The following is a 19,734-nucleotide window of genomic DNA, read 5'->3' as shown; positions in this document are numbered from 1 at the left end:
CAGAATTTATCAAATTTGCGCTTTGTGAAACAATGTGAGAAGTGGAACACAGCCGTCCTTCGAAATTTGCATTTATCAGAATTTTGGGATGCAGTTTGCCAACTAAACTACATGTATAAAAATGCACATATAAGGGGAACGTGTGCATAAAAAGGAATACGTGAGTGAAAATAACATGCAAAAGGACATGAAACGATGAGAAATGGCTGGCAAAAAAGGTGCACCTTTGTCAAAACTGCCTGCAAAAATGTGTTTATATGGAGAAATTTGCACTAAAATGGTGGAGAATTTTAATGACGATTTAAAAAAAAACAAAAACCCACAGATGCTGTAGAAATGTAGAGAACTGAATTTAACAATGGAAAAATGAGATATGGAGAGAACCGAAACAGATCTTCCCATCCCTAGTGTTGACTGCACTGACTGGCAGCGGCTCTCTAGTGTTTCAAGCAGAGAATCTTTCCTAGCCCAATTGGGAGATGTCAGGATTCGAACCTTGCTGCCCTTCCCTTGAGCTACAGCCCTTCCTCAGCAGGCACTTGCGGGTGCGGTCCTTCTAATTGTTGCCATTCAATTGTTGCAATTCTCACGCATGTGTTCTATATTGTTTTAAATTTTTAAATTGTGTTTTAAATTGTTTTTTAAAAGATGTGTTTTAAATTGTATTTGTTTTCAGTTATTGTAAACTGCCCAGAGAGCTTCGGCTATGGGGCGGTATACAAGTTTAATAAATAAATACATTGTTGCAATTGTTTTCTTGCAGTGAATTAATTCTTTGCTATGTTTGTAAATTGACTGAAAACACAATTAAAAACAAACCAACCTCTGTTTCTTTAAAAAAAATTTTTTTAAAGCCTTGCAACTTGTTCTCCCTCCTTTCCAGAGATTTCTCCATGACTGTTATGTAGCATTGGCAGACAGACGACGTGGCTTAAACCATGTGGCTTGCACCAGGGTCTCACGGAGAAGCTGTAAACCTGGGGTGGGAAACCTGTGGTCCCCCCAGTTGGTGTTGGACTCCAAATCCCATCAACCATGGCCAGTGGATAGGAGTTGGAGTCCAACAACATCTGGAGGGTCACAGGTTTCCCACCTCTGTTCTAGTGCCTAGGCAAGGTAAAAGGCTCCAACCTCCGGGCGGCCTGGCACCAGGCTTCAGCCATACTCTGGAACAGGCCACAGCTGGAGGAGGAGGCAGTTCTGTTGCAAATATTCCAACGAGGCAGTTGATGTGGTTGAAGGTAGGCTGGTGGTGAGCTTCTGGAGGTGAAGCCATCCACATGGTTGTTCAGACAGAGCAGCTGATGTGGACAGGAGAGCTTTCGAAACCTTCTGGGAGGTCACCTGTCAATGTGCAGCCTACCACTGTGGCCCAGAGGGCACTTTTGATGCGCAGGTTTGCAGAGGAAATGGAGCATTAGTGGTGCTGATGGCATTTACATTCATTCCTCTGGCCACTTTTGTTTCTGGCCTGTGGCCACACCCACCACTGGTGTGTGGCCCCTGGAAAACTGCCCAGAAGGGAAAGTGGCCCTCAGGCAGAAAAAGGTCCCCTACTCCTGGTTGAGGTCTTCTGTGCCTTCTAGAGAGGACAGATGCTTGCATAAGTGGGGTTCTTTCTCTCTGAAGGTAGAGACTCCTGGTCTACTGTGAGGGAGCCTGGAGGCATGCATATCAAATAAACAGGGTGTGAGAGTGAGACTCCTTTTCAGAGATGGACTGCCAGGTGTGGGGAACGTTTGGCTCTCCAGATGTTGCTGAACTACATCTCCCATCATCCCTGGCCATTGGCTATGCTTGCTGAGGCTTGTAGCTTGGCAACATCTGGAGAGCCAAATGGTTCCCTGCACCTGGAGTAGACCTAGGACGCCCCTACCCAGGCCTATCAGAGCCGAAGAACAGGGCTAACTCCAGGTGTGAGGGGGCTCTCTCATGCTTCTCCTAAGCCTGGCCCTTGCAAACTTACCTGACTGCAGCAGTGGGTTAGCGGCAACAGCATTGCAATCCCTCCCTGATCTACCAGTAGATCCCACTCTGCCCCTAGTTGTCTGCCTGTAAGCCACCCTGATCAGGAACCAGTTTATTTAGTTTTGTCAAGCTTCTGGTCCATAATACAGAATAGCTGTGATAAAGAATACTTGAAAGAACTGTCCAGATGACATGCACGCCACTCTGATCAGGGACCACTTTTTGCTTTTGTACAGCTTCTAGTCCACAATAAAGAATAAGTTGTTTCAGGATTTGGTGGCACACAATGGGTCCTGTGTGTGGTTCAGAGAGGAAGCAGAAGAAAGGCACTCCATTATGCCAACGGAAACCTAAAGCATGTGTGTGCAGAGCCGTTCTCTGATTAGAATTGTCTGTTTGTAATTCTGTATATTTCATACATGGGAAAAAAACCCTAACTGTGAGATCAGGACAGAGCTCCTTTGTGGTTTTGCTGAAGGTTGCATCTAGCCTCTAAGATGCAGAGTTCTGGGTGTGGGGAGGGGAGGGGAAAGAGACATATTAATCTAAGATCTCCTCCTCCCTGCACCATGCTAGCCTTAGCTGCCCCCCCTCCCACCATTTTGCCTTGTGTTGCTTATCAGCTGTGACTTCCCCGACAGCAATTGCTGGGAAACAGTTTATCTCCTTCCCAGGCAACAGGATCCTTGAAGTGGTCCTGATTTCTGTTACTATGGTGACACGGCTGGGGCTTATTAGAGCTGACTTTGTTTGTTTGCTTGTTTGTTGTTTACATGCAAAACAAAATTAGCAAATGAGAAACACTAGCCCAGCGGCTAGCAGAGGGAGGGCCCTTTGTGCCTCCTGCAAAACCCGCTTGGACGCCCACCGGCTGTTTTGCAATAACGTGCTCAGTGGCCTCCTAACCCCCCTGATGTGCTCACTCATTGAAGAAGGGGATCAGAAATTGCAAAAAGAGGATCAACAGGAGCTGACAACTGCCAATTGCTGTGGGCCTCTACTCCTGAACTGAGAGCAGGTCAAGGCAAGAGTGGCTAATCCTTAGCCTGGCAGCGTCATCTGGTCCCGCGCCCCCCACCCAGCAAAAGTTTCTGGCTAAGAGAATTGCAGCAGCAGCAGCAGCAGCAGAGAAAGGGGTGGATCTAATAGTGGGGTGCAATTCAGTTTTGTACCCTGATGGAGATGCAAATGGTCTTCCACCCCAATCATCAGATTGATCATTTGATGAGGAGGGAGGGGCGATGACCCTCCTTCTCACCTGATCATTTGATAAGCAGGAAACAATATTATTTATTAAATTTATATCCTGTCCTTCCTCCCAGAAGCCCAGCAGCAGTGCTGTGGCAAATTCAGAAGTGCAGGGTCCCTTCATGATAGTCACAGCCATGCCATGCCCCCCATTTTTGCTGCTGAGTTGAGAAAGAAGTCCTTGTTAATGCCTTCTCCCACAAGAACAGACCTCCCTGGGTGCCAATAAGCATGAAAGGTAAGAGTGAGCTACTGAAAAGAGTCTTCTCTGAGGCTGACTCACTTCCTTTCAATCTGATTGGCTCCAATCAGCAGGAAAGGACAAGGAAGCGTGTTAGAAGACACTTGTCAATGGCTAACACACTCCCCTTTCATGCTGATTGGTTCGTAGGATGCTGGAGATGTAGGGATGCTGGTGGGACCCTGCTCTCAAAAATGTAAGGGGTCTAAAACTCCCTGAAACCCTGGATGACTACACCCCTGGAGCCCAGGGCGGCAAACAAAACAATGAAAACACTCTAAAACATGTTAAAAAGACTTTAAGCTGTCTCATGAAGTCTATTATATTCTTCCTGCCCAGAAGGCCTAGACTGGGTGGATGGAATCAGTTCAGAAGGTTCTTCACTGAGGTGGCCACCTGCAGTTCCGTGGTTCACCACAAGGGGCAGCTATACACGCATCTACACAGTTATAAATATATAAATTTGACCCCATATTCATGTTATCCCCATACAGAATAAATGACTCTTGAGCTTCCTCACAAGCATTCTTTCCATGCCAAATTTCTTCTAACGTTCAGAAGTTATCATGATGAATTAAAATGTTAAGACACATGTACTCTACTGGGTATCCATTTCCCTGCAAGATCCTGTCTGTAGTCTTCTAAGAGACTCAACAGATCAATAGTAGGCAAATGTTTGAAATGTTTCTTATTTATTCCAGTTTTTAAAAATTGTTATCACATTCCTCCAATATATTTATCTTATCTGCCCCATATCATAGTCACAACAGGAATGGTCTCCTGATTGATTTCTTAAGTTTCTTAAGCCTGTATCCACAAGACCATGCATCGTTTCCATTTTAAGGGTTCTTCCCCCCCCCCTGGATTTACAGATATTGAATGTCTGGGACCATCCATGAATGTTCCATGAAGTTATATCCCCAAGTTCACATTTCCACTTGACCTTATAAGAGTGCTCAGTTATTAACTGTTTTAATAATATCTCATCTATCCTAGATAATTAACCCTTTTGATTAAACGAAAAACTCCTCAAATGCTGTCAGTGTGTCATATGCCTTTGTCTTAACAATCCACTTATAAAACCTCTTATCGTTTGATACTGTAGGTTATGATTTTGCGTTGTCCTTTTCTGTTTCTTCACTTATTATGGATGATGGAATAATGTCCTGATTAACAATAAAAAAACCTATATTGTTCAAATCATCCCTCGGGTAGAAATTGCTTATCTGCACGATTTTTTTAAAAAAAACTTTGGATGGTATGATATTGACATCCAAGGTGAAAACAGTCAGCTGTCATTTATTTTTATCCAAGGAATCTAACAGCGGCATCATAATTAAATTATATTTTATTCCTCTAGACCCGTCCTTATCTATTCATTTAAAACAAGGATGTGGGACCTTTTTTCAGCCCAAGGGCCGCATTTTGTTCTGTGCAGCCTTCCGGAGGCCGCATGCCTGTGATCGGCAGGGCAAGGGGCAAAAAGTGAGAAACTGATGTGACTCTTACCTTTGCACAGTAGGCTACATTCCAATCACAAAAAACCAGAGGTTTCTATACACACACACCCCTCTCCCCCCATCCAGGACACATTCTAGCCAGGGAAAAGCACTTGTGGAGGGCAAGGAGGAAGGACATGGCATAACAATAGGAAGCAAGTGACGGGCGCCAGACTCCAGCCTGCCACTTGCATTCTGAAACAATAGAACTTTCAAGACTGTCTTCAAAGGCAGCCCCAGGGAAAGCGCATGGCAGTAATCTAACCTGGAAGTGACTACAGCATGAATGCTGAGGCCAGTCCAATTTCTCTGACCTGCTCACTTGGAGAGATCTTCTTATTCCAGATGTGTCCATTAATAACAGCCTGCATGTTGCAGTTACATATTTTCTTCTGCACTAGACAAATAAACAGATTCAGTAACCAAAAGGCTTCTTGTGTACAGGAATTTGTCTTTTGCAATATGCTGGGGATACAATTTAAGGCACGGGAGGGAAGAGGCTGTTTTCCCCCAACGTGCTGTCAAAAGCACATCTGTTCTTTCCTCTCCTCCTCCCCCCTCCTTTTTTGAACAACAGCAGGTTGAATGACCTTCAGACAGATCTAGGACTTAACTGCTAACGTGGAGGAGGGGGCTTCTCAAATCACAGGCATCAGAGAGAATCAACACTGCCTTGTTCTCAGGGCTAGCCTTTTTGCTGGCTGAGGCACAGGACACCACCGCAGCCCCCAGTCCAGTGGAAGCTGGCCCAGGAGGGCAAATGGGGCACTGCCCCACCAAGCTCAGCTTGCCGTCAGCCAGCCCTCACTTGCCTACCTCCTTACATACAACCAGCCCAGGGGGTGGCACCGGCTATCGGCTCCCTCCACCTTAATGTCAACATTGCTGTTGTAGAACGCAGCAGGGAGGAGGTTGGGGGCAAAACGACGCCTATGGTTGGGTTCCCTGCCTTCCACCCCACCAATCCCAATGGCCTCTGGCTGCCACTGCCCCAATCTGGGTACCAAGCCAACTTCAGCACTGGTAATGGGTCATCATTCTCCCACATAAGTAGGCTAGCTTAGAAGGTCCAGGGCATCCCATGTAGCACACTCAGATATGTTCATCATCAACTCACCACTGTTGCTACCTGCACACACACACACACCGTGGGACGCACCCCCTGTGGCAGTTGCCTCACTCTGTCTAACGGTACAGCCCAGAGAGCTGTGCTTACACCAGTGTGGAATTGTATCTCTTGTCTACTAATGAGAAACACCGATCCAGCTGTGTAGTGACTCAGTACTTAGGGTGGCTATGCACTACCTCCAGTTTCAGGGACAGGATTATGTATTATTTATTTATTAAATTTATACCTTGCCCTTCCTCCCAGAAGGCGCCCAGGGCAGCAAAGAAATTACAAAACACTAAAAACATCTATAAAACGACATAAAAACAAAGCATCTTTAAAAAGTCATAAAAACAAAATATCTTTAAAAACATGTTAAAAACAATTGGTTAATTTGTTTTAAAAATCATATTGAATAACATCTTGAAAACAATTCCAACACATATGCGAACTGGGATAAGGCTTAAAAGGCTTGTTGAAAGAGCAGGTCTTCAGCAGGCATTGAAAAGACAACAGAGATGGCACCTGTCTAATATTTACAGGGAGGGAATTCCAAAGTGTCGGTGCCAGCACACTAAAGGTCCCCTTCCTCTGTTGTATGGAATGGACCTCCTGATAAGATGGTATCTGCAGGAGGCCCCTCATCTGCAGAGCTCAGTGATCAATTGGGTATATAAGGGGTAAGGCGATCTTTCAGATGTTCTGGTCCCAAGCTGCGTAGGGCTCTATACACAAAAAGCAACACCTTGAACTTAGCCCAGAGGTATGCCTCCAAACACCAGTTGCTGAGGTGCACAAGTGGATAGAGTAGTGTTGCGCTCCGGTCCTGTTGGTGGGCTTCTCACTGGCATTTGGCTGGCCACTGTGAGAACGGGATGGGCCACTGGCCTGGTCCAGCAGCGCTCTTATGGTGTTCTTAACTCTCCAGCTTGATGGCTGTAATCCAGTCCCTTTGAACCCATTTAGATTTACTTCTGAGTAGACACACACATACACATTATCTGTCTACAGTCTCAGCAGGAGAACCTTCATATCTGACTTGCTTTTAACAGCAGTGCATATTTGGGTATCTCATTCGTCTTTCCTTTTTGAGGCCAGACAGACAAGCAGATGGCGACTGATGGCAAGGAGTTACCTGCTGAGGTCTCGCCTTGCCTTGCCTGAAGCTGACAGCAAGATGGCAGAGAAATGTTAGCGGTGCCAGTGGAGAATATGCATGCAGAGCAAGGAGCCCATTCTATTGGCCTGATCCCGACCAGGACCACCTGCTGGATTCAAATTGGAGACTTTGTGGGAACTGCGCTAGAGCCTTATCCCCACAGCTACCACTCATTTCTTGGAAAGTTATGGAAGTCCGAGGTCCTTAGCATATGCCCCAAACAGGGTTCATAGCTCAGTGGTACAGGATCTGCATGCAGAAGGTACCAGGTTCAGTCCTGACATCTCAGGATAGGGTTGGAAATGTCCCCACTCTGAAACCCTGGAGGGCTGCTGCCATTCAGTGTAGACAATACTCAGCTAAATGGACCAATGGTCTGACTCAGTATAAGGCAGCTTTTGGTGTTCAGTGCTTGCCTGAGGTAGTCCTGATTTCCTGGTCCCTGATAAACAATTCTGTCCCAGTTTTTGCCTTTCATAAAATAGTAGATTCAGAAGGGCCTTATAATCCAGAAGGGGGTTGGACTTGATGACCTTATAGGCCCCTTCCAACTCTACTATTCTATGCATCCAATTTAAGGCATACCCAACAGGTGGCTTTCCAGCTTCCTCTTGAATGTCTCCAGTGTTGGAGAGCCCACCACCTCCCTAGGGAATTTTTGGGGCTATGTTATGAAAATGCTATTAGTGTGGATCACTAGAGTGGCATTCTTAAGAGTTCCGCTTCTGAGGGTCTCCTAGACAGAGTTCAGGGAGAAACTTGGTCCATTTCTGATTTAAAGGTGAGCTTACCTAATTTGAAACTTGGACTGAAACACAGCCATCCTTCCAAATTTGCACTCCTCTGAATTTTGCAATGCAGCTGTCCAGCCAAGTCACATGTATGAAAATGCACTTGCTAGGGTAAAGCGTGCCCAGAAAGGCATGCATCAGTGAAAATATCATACAAAAAAGTATTATATTGGGGAAAATGGCTTTGCAAAACATGTACATAATAGGCATACGAAAATAGGTATATTAGGAGAAACATGCTCATGAATGTTCATGAGGACTTCTCTTTTTAAAAAAATTCAAACTGATATGCGGATAAGGAGAACCAATTGTAAATGGACAGATTCAGACATCACTACACCTAGAACAGGGGTGGGCAGAATTCAGGCTTGCACAATTGTGTTTGTTCCCCCCTGTCTCCTTAGTGGCTTAGAAAATACTGTTTTCAGTACAAGAACTTAACTCACGGTCCTTTCACATAAAAATCCATTCCTGGTGCTCCCCCTCAGCTTGAGCAAAAAATTGCAACTATTGTTGAAATCTCTGAAATTTCAAAAATCTTTGGTGAGCTGCTGTAAAATCAGACAGAGATCTACCAGTAGATCCTGATCTACTCTCCCCCCCCCATGCACACCGGTGTCCTAGAAGATACATTTCTGAGTGCATCTCTGTGTGTGCAAACATTAAAGGACATAAGAAGAGTCGGCTGGATCAGGGCAACGGCCCATTTAGTCCAGCACCCTGTTCTTGTATTGGCCAGCCAGATGCCCATGGGATGCCCGCAGGCAGGACCTGAGTGCAACAACACACTTGCCACTTGTGATTCCCAGGAGCAACTGGCGTTCAGAGGCTACAACCTCCGACAGTGGAGGTAGAACATAGTATGTCATGGCTAGCTGCCATTGATAGGTGTGTGCATATAGTAGATGGATCTTCTTGGCTAGCGCGCATGCTTGAAGTAAGATACTGTGCACTGCACAGTCTGCCACTTCACCCAATGGCGCCATCAAGGAAAGGGCTGTGGGGCAGACACCCAGGGCCCCACACAGCCGAATGAGGAGGGGGAGGCCCAAAACGCACCGGAGCTGGCTCAGCCCATTTTGGAGCAAAAGAATACCTGTTACCCTTGAAAGCTGCCCTGCACAGCACCATCTGAAGGGAGCAAAGGCTAACAGGGAAGGGCCACAGCTCAGTGGCAGAGTGCCTGCCTTGCGTGCAGGAGATCCGGGGCAATGCCCTGATTCGCCCAACTACAAACGTCACACAAAGAGCGTGCCAACTTCTGAACTCTGCAGAGCTCTTCACCTGCCTGCCAGAGCGCTCTGGAGAACTCAACACAGGGCCATATAGGAACTCAGGAAGCTGTCTTACACCGAGTCAGACCATTGGCCCATGGAGCTCAGTACTGTCTACACTGGCCAGCAGCGGCCCTCCAGGATTTCAAACTGGATTCTCTCCTAACCCTACCTGGAGATGGCGGCTATTTGAACCTGGGTCCTTCTGCATGCAAGCCAAATGCTCTACCACGGAGCTACCCACCCCCCTGCCTTGCACAGATCTCTTCTGACCCCTCCCCCCCAATCAAGCTGTCTTGCCCTAATATGGAATGAGAAGAAGGCCAGAGAAAGGAGTGAACAGACGCCTGCAGATGTGGACTGACTGGGTTCCAAGTTGCTGTTAGGCCTTCAGCATCTAGAGAATCCAGTGGGTTTCTTTTGGGGGGTGGGGGGTTGTCCTTCGGAGCAGCTGTGCCAGTCCCTCCCTGCCCCCACACGCAGAGGGGTGGAGGGCCGGAAGAGCAGGGCAGCGAGGCCCCCAGCAGGTGGCACTGTTGCCCTTGGCAAGGCCACTTGGCTCTCCCCGGGGGAAACCCGAGCGTGCGCTTCCGACAGCACAGTGGTGCCTCTCTGAACTTTCTTCTTTTTTTTCCACCCTCCCTCCCGTCTCCCTCCCTCTTCCTGTGCAGTGTGGGATCTGGCTTCCCCGCCACGCTATGGCAAGCAAGAGCTTGGCTGAAGCAGGCAGAGCCGCCCAGGATCGTCGGGGCCCAGCCCGGAGGCGCCGCGCGTAAGCTCCCCCGCGCCCTGGGGGCTGGCCCTCCCGTCTCTACCCGGCCACCCGTCCCCGTCTCCTTGTGGGGGCGTTGTGCTTCCAGGCGTCCGGAGGGCCGGGCTCGGAGGATGGCTGGCCCCGGCACGGACCTGCCCGGCGATCGGCGGCGTCTGCAACAGCAGCAGCAGCAGCGAGCGGATTCCTGTAGCCAGTGAGATCGGCGCCGACGGGACAGCGGACGGAGGTAAGAGAGCCACAGCCGGGGACGGAAGAGGCAGGCGGGCGGGGGCGGCCCCGAGGGCTTTGCCCTGCCACCTTGACTCCGGGACCTATTGGCGGCGCAGGCTCGGGATCGCGCAATGCAAATGAGCGCACGAGCCCTCCAATGCACGGCTTGCAAGGCTTTGGGATCAGGAGAATCCATCTATCTATCACGGTTGGGGCATTTTTCCTTTCTTTCAGTGCCTGCTTCCACGGGGAGGGGTGTTGTTGCATTTAGACGGCGTTGCATAGGCTGTGACTCCCCCACGGAGTGGGGTCTGGGGTGTGTGTTTGCTCCTCAGTTCTTGCTTAGGTAGAGTCAGCACAGAAGACGAAGAGGCGATGGTGGGGACGCGCTCTTGGATTGGGGTACAGAGAGGTGAGGGGAGGAAGGGGTGGCTCTGTCCCTTGTGGCTTCTGTAGCTTTCTCCCACCACTCCCAAAAAACCCGCACAAATACCCCGGTGAAATGTCTCTTTCGGTTGAGGGTGAGTTTGCATGCAGCCTCTGTGTGTGTGTGTGTACAGAGACCAAAATAATAACCACACCTAATTTTCACTAACATTAGGCAGGGTGGGCCCAGCTAGGAGAACAGTTGAGTTGGAAGGGATCTGTAAGGCCATCCAGTCCATCCCCCTGCTCAACTAACTTGCTGGCAACCAAGGGGGTCGCAGTGGGTGGTGACATAGGGGTGGGTGGGGGATGATCCTTGGATGACCCAAGGGTAGGACCCCCAGGGTCCAGGACCCTCTCCTCAGGGTGTGCCCCTAGGAGCATGGGAAGGTGTTTTAGTCTGTGGATCCCCTTAGCACAGTATGATGACACTGGCTGGCAGTGGCTCGGGGTTGGGGGGAGAAAGTTCAAACAAGGGTCTTTCCCAGCCTTAACCAGGGATGCCAGGGCAGGGATTGCACCCGAGAGGCCTTTTTGGCATGGCCGTCCTTTGCTGCTAGGCCTTTTGCCCCAGAGCAGCCGCCGGAGGGGTGTGGGCAGAGTGTGAAAAACAAAACAGAAGCCTGGAGCTGCCGGGCCTAGCAGCCCACAGGCTGCCTGGTGGCATGTGTTTGTTTTTCCCCTTCAGGAAGAGGAGAGCTGTTTCTCCTCACAACCCGTTGCCAAAGAATGAAAACCTCAAACTCTCCCATGGCCTAACGGCCTAACTGTTGGTGGGGTGGGGTGGGAGAGAGTGGGAGAAACGAAGAGGGTGGCTTCTTTTTCCTCAGGAAAGGACCTGGCTTGCTCTGTGGCTGCCTTTCCAGCCTGTGGCCTTCCGCTCAGGAGCTGCCTCCGCTGTGCTCCAGACGAGCCCAAGGGCCCAGGAGCAAAATCAAGCCGTGGCTCCCTGCCCTTGGCCGGCCAGGGTCACCAGCACCAGGCCGGCACAGCAGAGGGGGAGGGAGGCAGCCCGGAGAGTGAGGGGGGGCGGGAAGGGAACCTGGTCTCAATTTCTCTGGCAGGGCCTCCTTGCCTTGCGAGCAGGGCGGCTGGAGATAAAGTTCCCTTTTCCCGTCCCAAAACAAACCGCTCTGGGGCCTAGGAGGAAAGAGGGGCCTCTTGGAAAAGACAAGGCAGATTTGGTTTCAGGTTTGGGGGTAGGCCTCCAGCTGGAGAGGGTGGTTTTCAAAGAGGCTGAACAGACTTCCTGGCAATGCTCGGGGCGGAAGAAAAGGGGGGGGGAGGCACCGCTCTGTTCGGGGCCGGGCTGAGCCCCGGAAGGTGTTTTCCGAGGCCATGGCTCACCCCTGAAATAGGCGAAGATTTAAAACTCCACTAGTACTGTGGTGTGTGGAACGCACTGCCTTGTGAATTGAGGCAGCCTCTGACCTCGTAAATCAATTTCGTCGGGAGCTAAAAGCTGTTTTTTAATTTGTACAGGCTTTCCCACAAGGATGTTTACTCGCGGGCAGGATTTGATGTTTTCAAAGAAGTGTTTTCACTTGTTTCATTTGCCTTTTTGGATGGTATTGTTGTGTGTTTAGTGGTTTACAAGTATTCATCGTCGTCATAGCAAAGAAATAATAACAATCAGGATAATATTTTAGGTGTTTATTTTATTTTTCAGTATTTGTATGCTGCCAACTAACAACAGTTCTCTACAAGTCGAAAATTGAATCCATATTTATATATAAATAATTTAGCTTGCATATAATGCTTAGAGAGCCAGTGTGGTGTAGTGGTTAGAGCGTTGGACTAAGACCTGGGAGACCAGGGTTCGAATCCCCGCATAGCCATGAAGCTCACTGGGTGTCATTGGTCCAGTCACTGCCTCTCAGCCTCAGAGAAAGGCAATGGTAACCCCCCTTTGAATACCACTTACCATGAAAACCCTGTTCATAGGGTCGCCATAAGTCAGGCTTGACTTGAAGGCAGTCCATTTCCATTTTCATAGCGTTTAGGAAAAGTACTCAAATATCTTAGTTATCTTAGTAATGCCTCACAACAGGCCTATAAGGTAGACCACATGGCAGATGAGGCTGGGAATATAGTGACTTGCCTACGGCTTCCATCAGTTCTCAGACAAGGTGAAATTTTTGAAGAGGGAAAGGCCCCAGCTCACATGGTTCATCCTTGCACTGCCCTGTGTTGTCCTGGCAATAAAGTGCCCTGTGTCTTCTGAGTATGAGCAGAGTGTAGTTTCTTCACCCTTGTGAGTCATTGTACACATTACGCACAATTTATTTATTTATTTATTTCAATTTATGTACCGCCCTTAGCAGAATAGCTCTCAGGGCGGTGAACAAACAAGATAAAATACAATATATCATAATAAAAATCATAAAAACATATACAAACAAACAACAAAAAACACTACAAAAACACAGTACGACAAAAATTAAAAAATACGGATTAAAAGATTAAAATGGTTAAGAAAATTAAAATGCCTGGGAGCATAAAAAGGTCTTTACCTGGCGCCGAAAAGATAGAAGTGTAGGCGCCAGGTGTACCTCTTCGGGGAGGCTGTTCCACAACTCAGGGGCCACCACAGAAAAGGCCCTAGATCTAGTAACCACCCTCCGGGCTTCCCGATGGGTTGGTACCCGGAGGAGGGCCTTAGATTCTGAACGAAGTGAACGGGTAGGTTCGTATCGAAAGAGGCGTTCCACAAGGTATTGAGGTCCCACGCCGTGTAAGGCTTTATAGGTAAGAACCAGCACCTTGAATCTCGCCCGGAATGCGTGGAAACAATAAGAAAAAACCACGTGGGATGACCACACATGCATGCAGTTCATTGTGGGTGTACATGAGCTGCAAAGATTTTGGCTGTGACGTCCCAGCATGTAACTCAAGTGCATATCTGCATTCATGAGGTACTGTCAACTTTGCACTTTCCAAAACAAGATGAGAACTGAAGCATAGCCGTCCTTCGAAATTCGCATATATTCAAATTTTGCAATGCAGCTCTTCTACAAAAGAATGTTTACAGAAATGCATGTTACGGGAAAGTGCGCTTAAAAATGAATATCGTGAAAATAGCATACAAGATGTATGAAAAATTTGCACCAAGATGCTGAAGAATTTTCATGAGGGTTTTTTAAAATCACAACTTACCAACAACGGAATTTAAGACTGGAAAAATGAGAAACTGAAATTGACAGGACATCTAATCTCTGCTGGACGTGCCCATAAATTGATGTGCATGGACACTGAAGAGCAATGTGGGGCATACAGCCTGTCCTTGTGGTTGATTTTGATCCGCTGATAACATAGCATGCATTTTCATGGCTGTATCTTTTAACCCAAATAAACACAAGCCGCTTTGAAATCAGTGCAGGACAGGGTTACTGCAGGGTCCATGAACAAGACGAGCCTTTGGCAAAATGCAAGGGAGAGGCCTTGGGTAGGAAAACTTGGCAGAAAGACAGTGACGTCGTAAGGGCAGCCCTATTTTCTCCTGGGAAATGTTGGAGGGTATGCAGTCCTGAACTTGGAATTGCTCAGTGAGGGGATAATTATGTGCTGCATCGAACGCAAGCGATGAGGACTCCAGTGCTTATTCTAAAATGAAGAGCCACTTGGGGAGGGGGAATTTAGAGCAAGAAGCAATGGTGTATATGTGTGTGCGCTTAACCCCTCCCCACCTGCCATTTCTCCATTCCAAATCTCCAGGGATATTGCTAGCTACTTCAGATGTTCAGGCGTGGACCCGGAGACACACATTTACATAATATTTATATGTACGGATGCAGGTGTAGAATTTAAATCTGACACAAGGTGAGCTTACTAACTTCTTCTCCATATCACAGCAGATAAGTTCTTCAGTTAATTTGTACCCCACCCCAAATCAGTTCCCTATTCGATTTGTTTACCCCCAATTAACTTCCCAACAGCCCCAGCTCCAAATTAGTCCAATTCCCCTTCAAAAGCTCCCATTCATTAAGCCCAAATCAACTCTAGATAAAGTCCTCTTAAATTAATTAATTTCCCCAACATAATATCATACCCAGAAATCAAGATCACCCTCCAGGTTCAATTTCCTCGAGTTCATTCCCCACGAAGAAACATTTGGGGCACTTAAAAAAAGAAGAAGAAAAAGAAAATATTTGGGCCCCATGCCCCATTCCTAGCAATGCCCCTGTAAATGGCCCACCTACCTGGCTTCCTCCACAAGGTTCCGAAAGCATGTTTTCTTCCATAGAGCATTAGAGAGCACATAACGCTGCATGCAGAGGTTTCAGGCTCAGTCCCCTGCAAGGGATCAGTTAGCAGCCGATGAGAGTGACTCTGTTTTGTAAACTGATTTGCCTCCCTCGCCCCATTGCTTGTTATTTTGAATGTTTGTTGTAAGGCGCTGTGGGCACAGCTCACAGTGGAAAGGTGGCATAGAAACAAAATCAATCACTCAATCAGTCTTTTCCACCAGAGATCACGGAGAATGGCTGCCAGCCAGGGTAGACAGTAGTAGGCCAGATAGACAAGTAGTCTGTCCTGTGGTTTTTAATTTTCATGTATATGTTTTTATATTGAGTGTATTATGTTTTTTATTGTACATCGCCTAGAGTGGCAGGACAACCTGCCAGATGGGCATCTAATAAATCCAATAAATAAATAAATAAATGGTATAAGGCAGCTTCCTATGTCTCTGATGGATATACATTTAAGGACCACCTCTCCCCACACGAAGCAATCTGGACTCTGCGGTCTTCATCTGAGGCTCTTCTCCGTGTGCCCTGTGCTGAGGGTGGCGACACAAGAATGGGCCTTTTCAGTGGTGGCTCCCCGCTTGTGGAATGCTCTCCCCAGGGAGGTAAGCCTGGCGCCATCATTACCTATTTTTAGGTGTCAGGCAAAACCCTTTCTTTTTACCTGGACTTTTGGCCCCTTAATTTGAAGGGCTTTAGGTATCAACGGCCTGTTTTAATGTGGCAGGTCTTGCAAGACCTGGCTTTATTTGTACGGATCTGTTTTTAGGTTGTGTTGTGCTTGTTGTTTTAATGGGTTTGTTATAATTGATGGTTTGTTAGAATCGGTTTTAATCTTATTGTTGTGGGTTGCTTTGGGTTGCTTTGCAAGGAAAGCGACTAATTAATAATATCATCGTCATCACCTGGCACGCTGAAGGTCCCAGACTCAGTCCCCAATATCTCCAGTTGAAAGGATCAGTTAGCATGTGATGGGAAATGCCTTTCTCTGCCTGAGTCTTTGGTGAGGTGCTGTCAGTCATACTAGGCTGGATCAAGAAAGAGTTTGACCTGGTGTAGCGTAGCTTCCTATCTTCCTGACTTCTGATGGGGGAAGACGTCAATTTCCGCACAGGGCTGGGACAAGTCCCCTCTGATGGTGCGGTTCATTTCTGCTTCCTTCTATTTGCTGCTTGCTGGCCTTGCCCTCACTTGCAGCTCCTGAGCGCAGGCTGTCTTAGCAACATGTGTTAGCTGCATCAGTGAAGAGGAGCTCCTGGGCCAGTTTTTTTTTCTCCCTGCAGGTGCTGCAAACCCAGCATGCAAACAGCGAGGCGCCGGGTTCTCCCAGCAGGCATGGCGGAGCAGCCTGATCTTGCTCTGGAAGAGTCCTAGGCATGCCAGTCTGCATTGCGAAAGGTGGCAATGTGGAAAGAGGACAGGTTTTTAGCACCGCCCCTGCAAAGCGAGCATCTCTGATGCGGATGGAGAAGAGCAACAGAGAATGGGCCATAACTCAGATGTGGTATACGTGCTCTGCATACCGATTCAGCCCCCGACATCCGCTCTTAAAAGGATCTAGGGCTAGGAAAGGCTGTTTCTAAGTCCCTGGAAATCCATTTGCCAGTTAAAGCCGACAATTTGGGGCTACGTGGACAAAAGGTCTGATTCACTATAAGGTTGCTTCGCATAACACTCGTATCAGTCTCAATGGTGGCTGGTGCTTATTGGGACTGGTAGGGCGGAAGACAGAGAGGCCAACGGTATGTGGAGTCTGAGCCAATGATTGTTGGAGCTGGAGACAATCCCAGGCAGAACTCCCTAATTCTAGTTTTGTACCCCTGCACTGAGTTCTACAAGGGCAATGCTGAGATTGAGGAGGAGGAGGAAGCTGACATTCATGTAAGTGAGAAAACAAGCAGATGAGGGTGGCTGAGGGCAGCCTAAGGTTGGTGGGGCACTGCTGTATTTGCCCTAATGGACCAGCTTCCCCTGATGAGGCTTTCCCAACCTGGTGCCCTCCAGATGTTGCTGGACTCCATCGGTCGCAGCCAGTATGGCCAGTGGGTGGAGGATGATGGGCGTTGCAGTCTATAATATTTCAAGGGCACCAGGTTGGGAAAGATTAATCCACACAATGCCACTCCCCTCTTCATTCAAATCTACCTTTTCCCCAAAGCCGTTCCTTAACGCTCACCCTATTTTCAGCTCAACTGCAGCAAAGGTGCGTTTAATACTAATAGTAATTGATTTTTGTTGGGATAGGTGAACCACTTAGAGGTTCCTGTTGAAACAAAAAATAGTATGTGAGTTAAATCAGTCAACAAAAAGTCATAACTACACATCTCAGCATGTACGAAAAGCCTGGCTGTTGGATCAGACCAAAGAGCGATTTAGCACAGCATACTGTTTCCAACGGTGGCCAGCAGCCAGATCATTTTGGGAAACCCACAAGCTGGGTGTGAAGACATAGTCTTTCCATGTTCCCAGCATCTAAGAGGGAGATGGAGGGAGGGGAGAGAAGAAAGGCATTCTGGGAGGGAGGGACCTTCCAGCATCATTGGGTCACTCTTGGAAAGTTCCATCACCTACAACCACCTTGGAAGTGTGCCCCAGCCCCACAGTTTGAGAACCTAGAGTCTAGATCATAGACCAGCCTTTCCCAACCTTTGGGTCCCCATATGTTGCTGGACTACAGTTCCCGTAATTCCTGACCATTGGCCATGGTGGCTGAGGCTGATGGGAGTTGTAGTCCAACAACATCTGGAGACCCAAAGGTTGGGAAAGGCTGTACCTAGACCACAGAGTAGGGGTAGCCAGCATGGTGCTGTCCAAACATTATGGGACTACAACTCCCATTTCCCCTGACCATTGGCCATGCTAATCGGGTCTGATGGGAGTCCAATAACATCATGAGGGCACCATGTTGGTTATTCCTGCTATAGAGGGATAGCAAATGATCCATGGCAGGTGGAAAGAGGGAGTGTGTGTGGCTTCCTTCAGCACCCTACAAATTGATGATGATGATGATGATGGGGTTGTACTCCCTCTGAAAGAGCAGGTTCATGGTCTGGGGGTGCTCCTGGATTCATCTCTGTTGCTAGAGGCCCAGATGACCTCAGTGGCTAGGAGTGCCTTTTACCAGGTTTGGCTGGTGAGACAGCTGTGGCTGTTTCTGGACCGGGATAGCCTGACCACTGTTGTCCATGCACTGGTAACCTCCAGGCTGGATTACTGTATGTAATTACTCTATTTTGGAGTTGCCCTTGAAGTTGGTCTGGAAGCTGCAACTGGTGCAAAATGCAGTGGTGTGACAGCTCACTGGGGCAGGGTATTGCCAACATGTCACCCCACTGCTGAAAGAATTGCACTGGCTGCCCATCAGCTACCGGGTCAAGTTCAAGGTTCTGGTTTTGGTGTACCAAGCCCTATGCAGCTTGGGACCAGGATACCTGAAAGATCATCTTACCCCATATATACCCAGTTGATCACTTTAGTGTTGTGACACTGACACTCTGGAATTCTCTCCCCTTAAATATTAGACAGGCACCATCTCTGTTATCTTTTTGGTGCCTATTGAAGACCTTCCTCTTTCAATAAGCCTTTTAGGTAGAGACCTTATCCCAGTCTGCATCTGTGATGGAGCTACTTTTAAAGCTGTTTTTTAAAGATATTTTTAAAGATGTTTTAATATGTTTTTAAAGATGTTTTGTTTTAATACGTTCTAAAAGTTATTTGTTTTTAATATGTTTTATAGTGCTTTTAGTGTTTTTGTTTGCTGCACTGGGCTCCTACTGGGAGGAAGGGTGGGATATAAATTTAATAAGTAAATAAAATAAATAAAGTTATACAGTCATTCCTTGCAGACATGAGCTCTTTATCTCTAGATAACAAGTACTTAAATCCTATCTGATTATATTCAAGTGTCTCCGCAGCATTATTTCCTTTGTTAATTTCATTTGTTGGTTTCAAGATATGTTCCTTAAGGTGCTGCCAGGGCTGGTGGCCTCAAGAGCTCCCTTTCTGGGTTTGCCGTTTTGTAGTTCTAAGCACTCTTTTTTTCTTATATTCAAATTCCATCCGGTCCCATTGGCGACGAGTAGCTCATATTGATACGGACTTCTGCCTGAGCTTTATATAACAGCAGTCCACCTATAGCAGAAGCGGTTATACCAAGGCAAAGATATCTGCATAAGGGTCTTTGGTGTCTGGCCTCACTTGATTTGGTAGTTTTCAAAAGGGTGGGATGGAGACTGGTGATGGTGGGTGGTGGAGGTAGACAGGCAATAGATTGTCACAGAAAATCTCTTACCCAGTTTTAATTTCTGCCGGTTCTGGTTGTGCGTCTCTTTCTCCTGTGTTTTCTCAGTAGATGGCTTTAGCAGATTTCTGTTTTGAAATTCAGCTGGTTCCCGCTGTGCGTCTGTTTCTCTTTTGTTTTCACAGTTATTTGTGTTAACTCAAGGCCCTGGATGCTTTTGTACATATTCTTTCACTTGCAGATCAATGCATCATAGGATTTGTAGCCTTGGTAAGCGCAGTCATTGTTGTGATGCTTTCTCACTGGCTGTCACGCTGCATCATGGGTTTTGCAGTATTAAAGCTGCATGAACATTTTATTGTTCTCAGTTATGCATATGTTTGTTCAGTTGTACCCAGTATTGTAGGATTTGGTAAGATTACGGTATAGTTTGCCAAGAGAAGGCTAACATTCTACAAAGATGCAGATGGTTTGGCATGGCAGTGTTAAAAAGCTGCAAAATAATAATACTGATTCAGAGCTTGTGAGAACACCCAATGTTTGTCAAT

The 19,734-nt window shown here is 47.5% G+C and overlaps 1 protein-coding gene across 3 annotated transcripts in view; it reads left to right on the top strand.

Moving 5' to 3' along the window:
• The first annotated feature begins 9,939 nt into the window (after positions 1–9,939).
• Positions 9,940–19,734, top strand: part of RAI1 (retinoic acid induced 1) — a 240,349-nt gene continuing 230,554 nt past the window's right edge. For 2 of the 3 annotated variants that reach the window (XM_061600180.1, XM_061600177.1), the window contains exon 1: positions 9,940–10,289. The gene's annotated coding sequence lies outside the window, so the exon portion shown is untranslated. Of the gene's footprint in view, positions 10,290–10,369; positions 10,686–19,734 lie in introns of those variants that run through there. The other variant, XM_061600178.1, reaches the window with a different exon arrangement.

Source organism: Rhineura floridana, chromosome 17 (assembly GCF_030035675.1).
Source record: "Rhineura floridana isolate rRhiFlo1 chromosome 17, rRhiFlo1.hap2, whole genome shotgun sequence".
Taxonomy (NCBI): domain Eukaryota; kingdom Metazoa; phylum Chordata; class Lepidosauria; order Squamata; family Rhineuridae; genus Rhineura; species Rhineura floridana.
The sequence above is the reverse complement of the archived record's forward strand: the minus strand, read 5'-3'. Positions and strand labels throughout refer to the sequence as shown.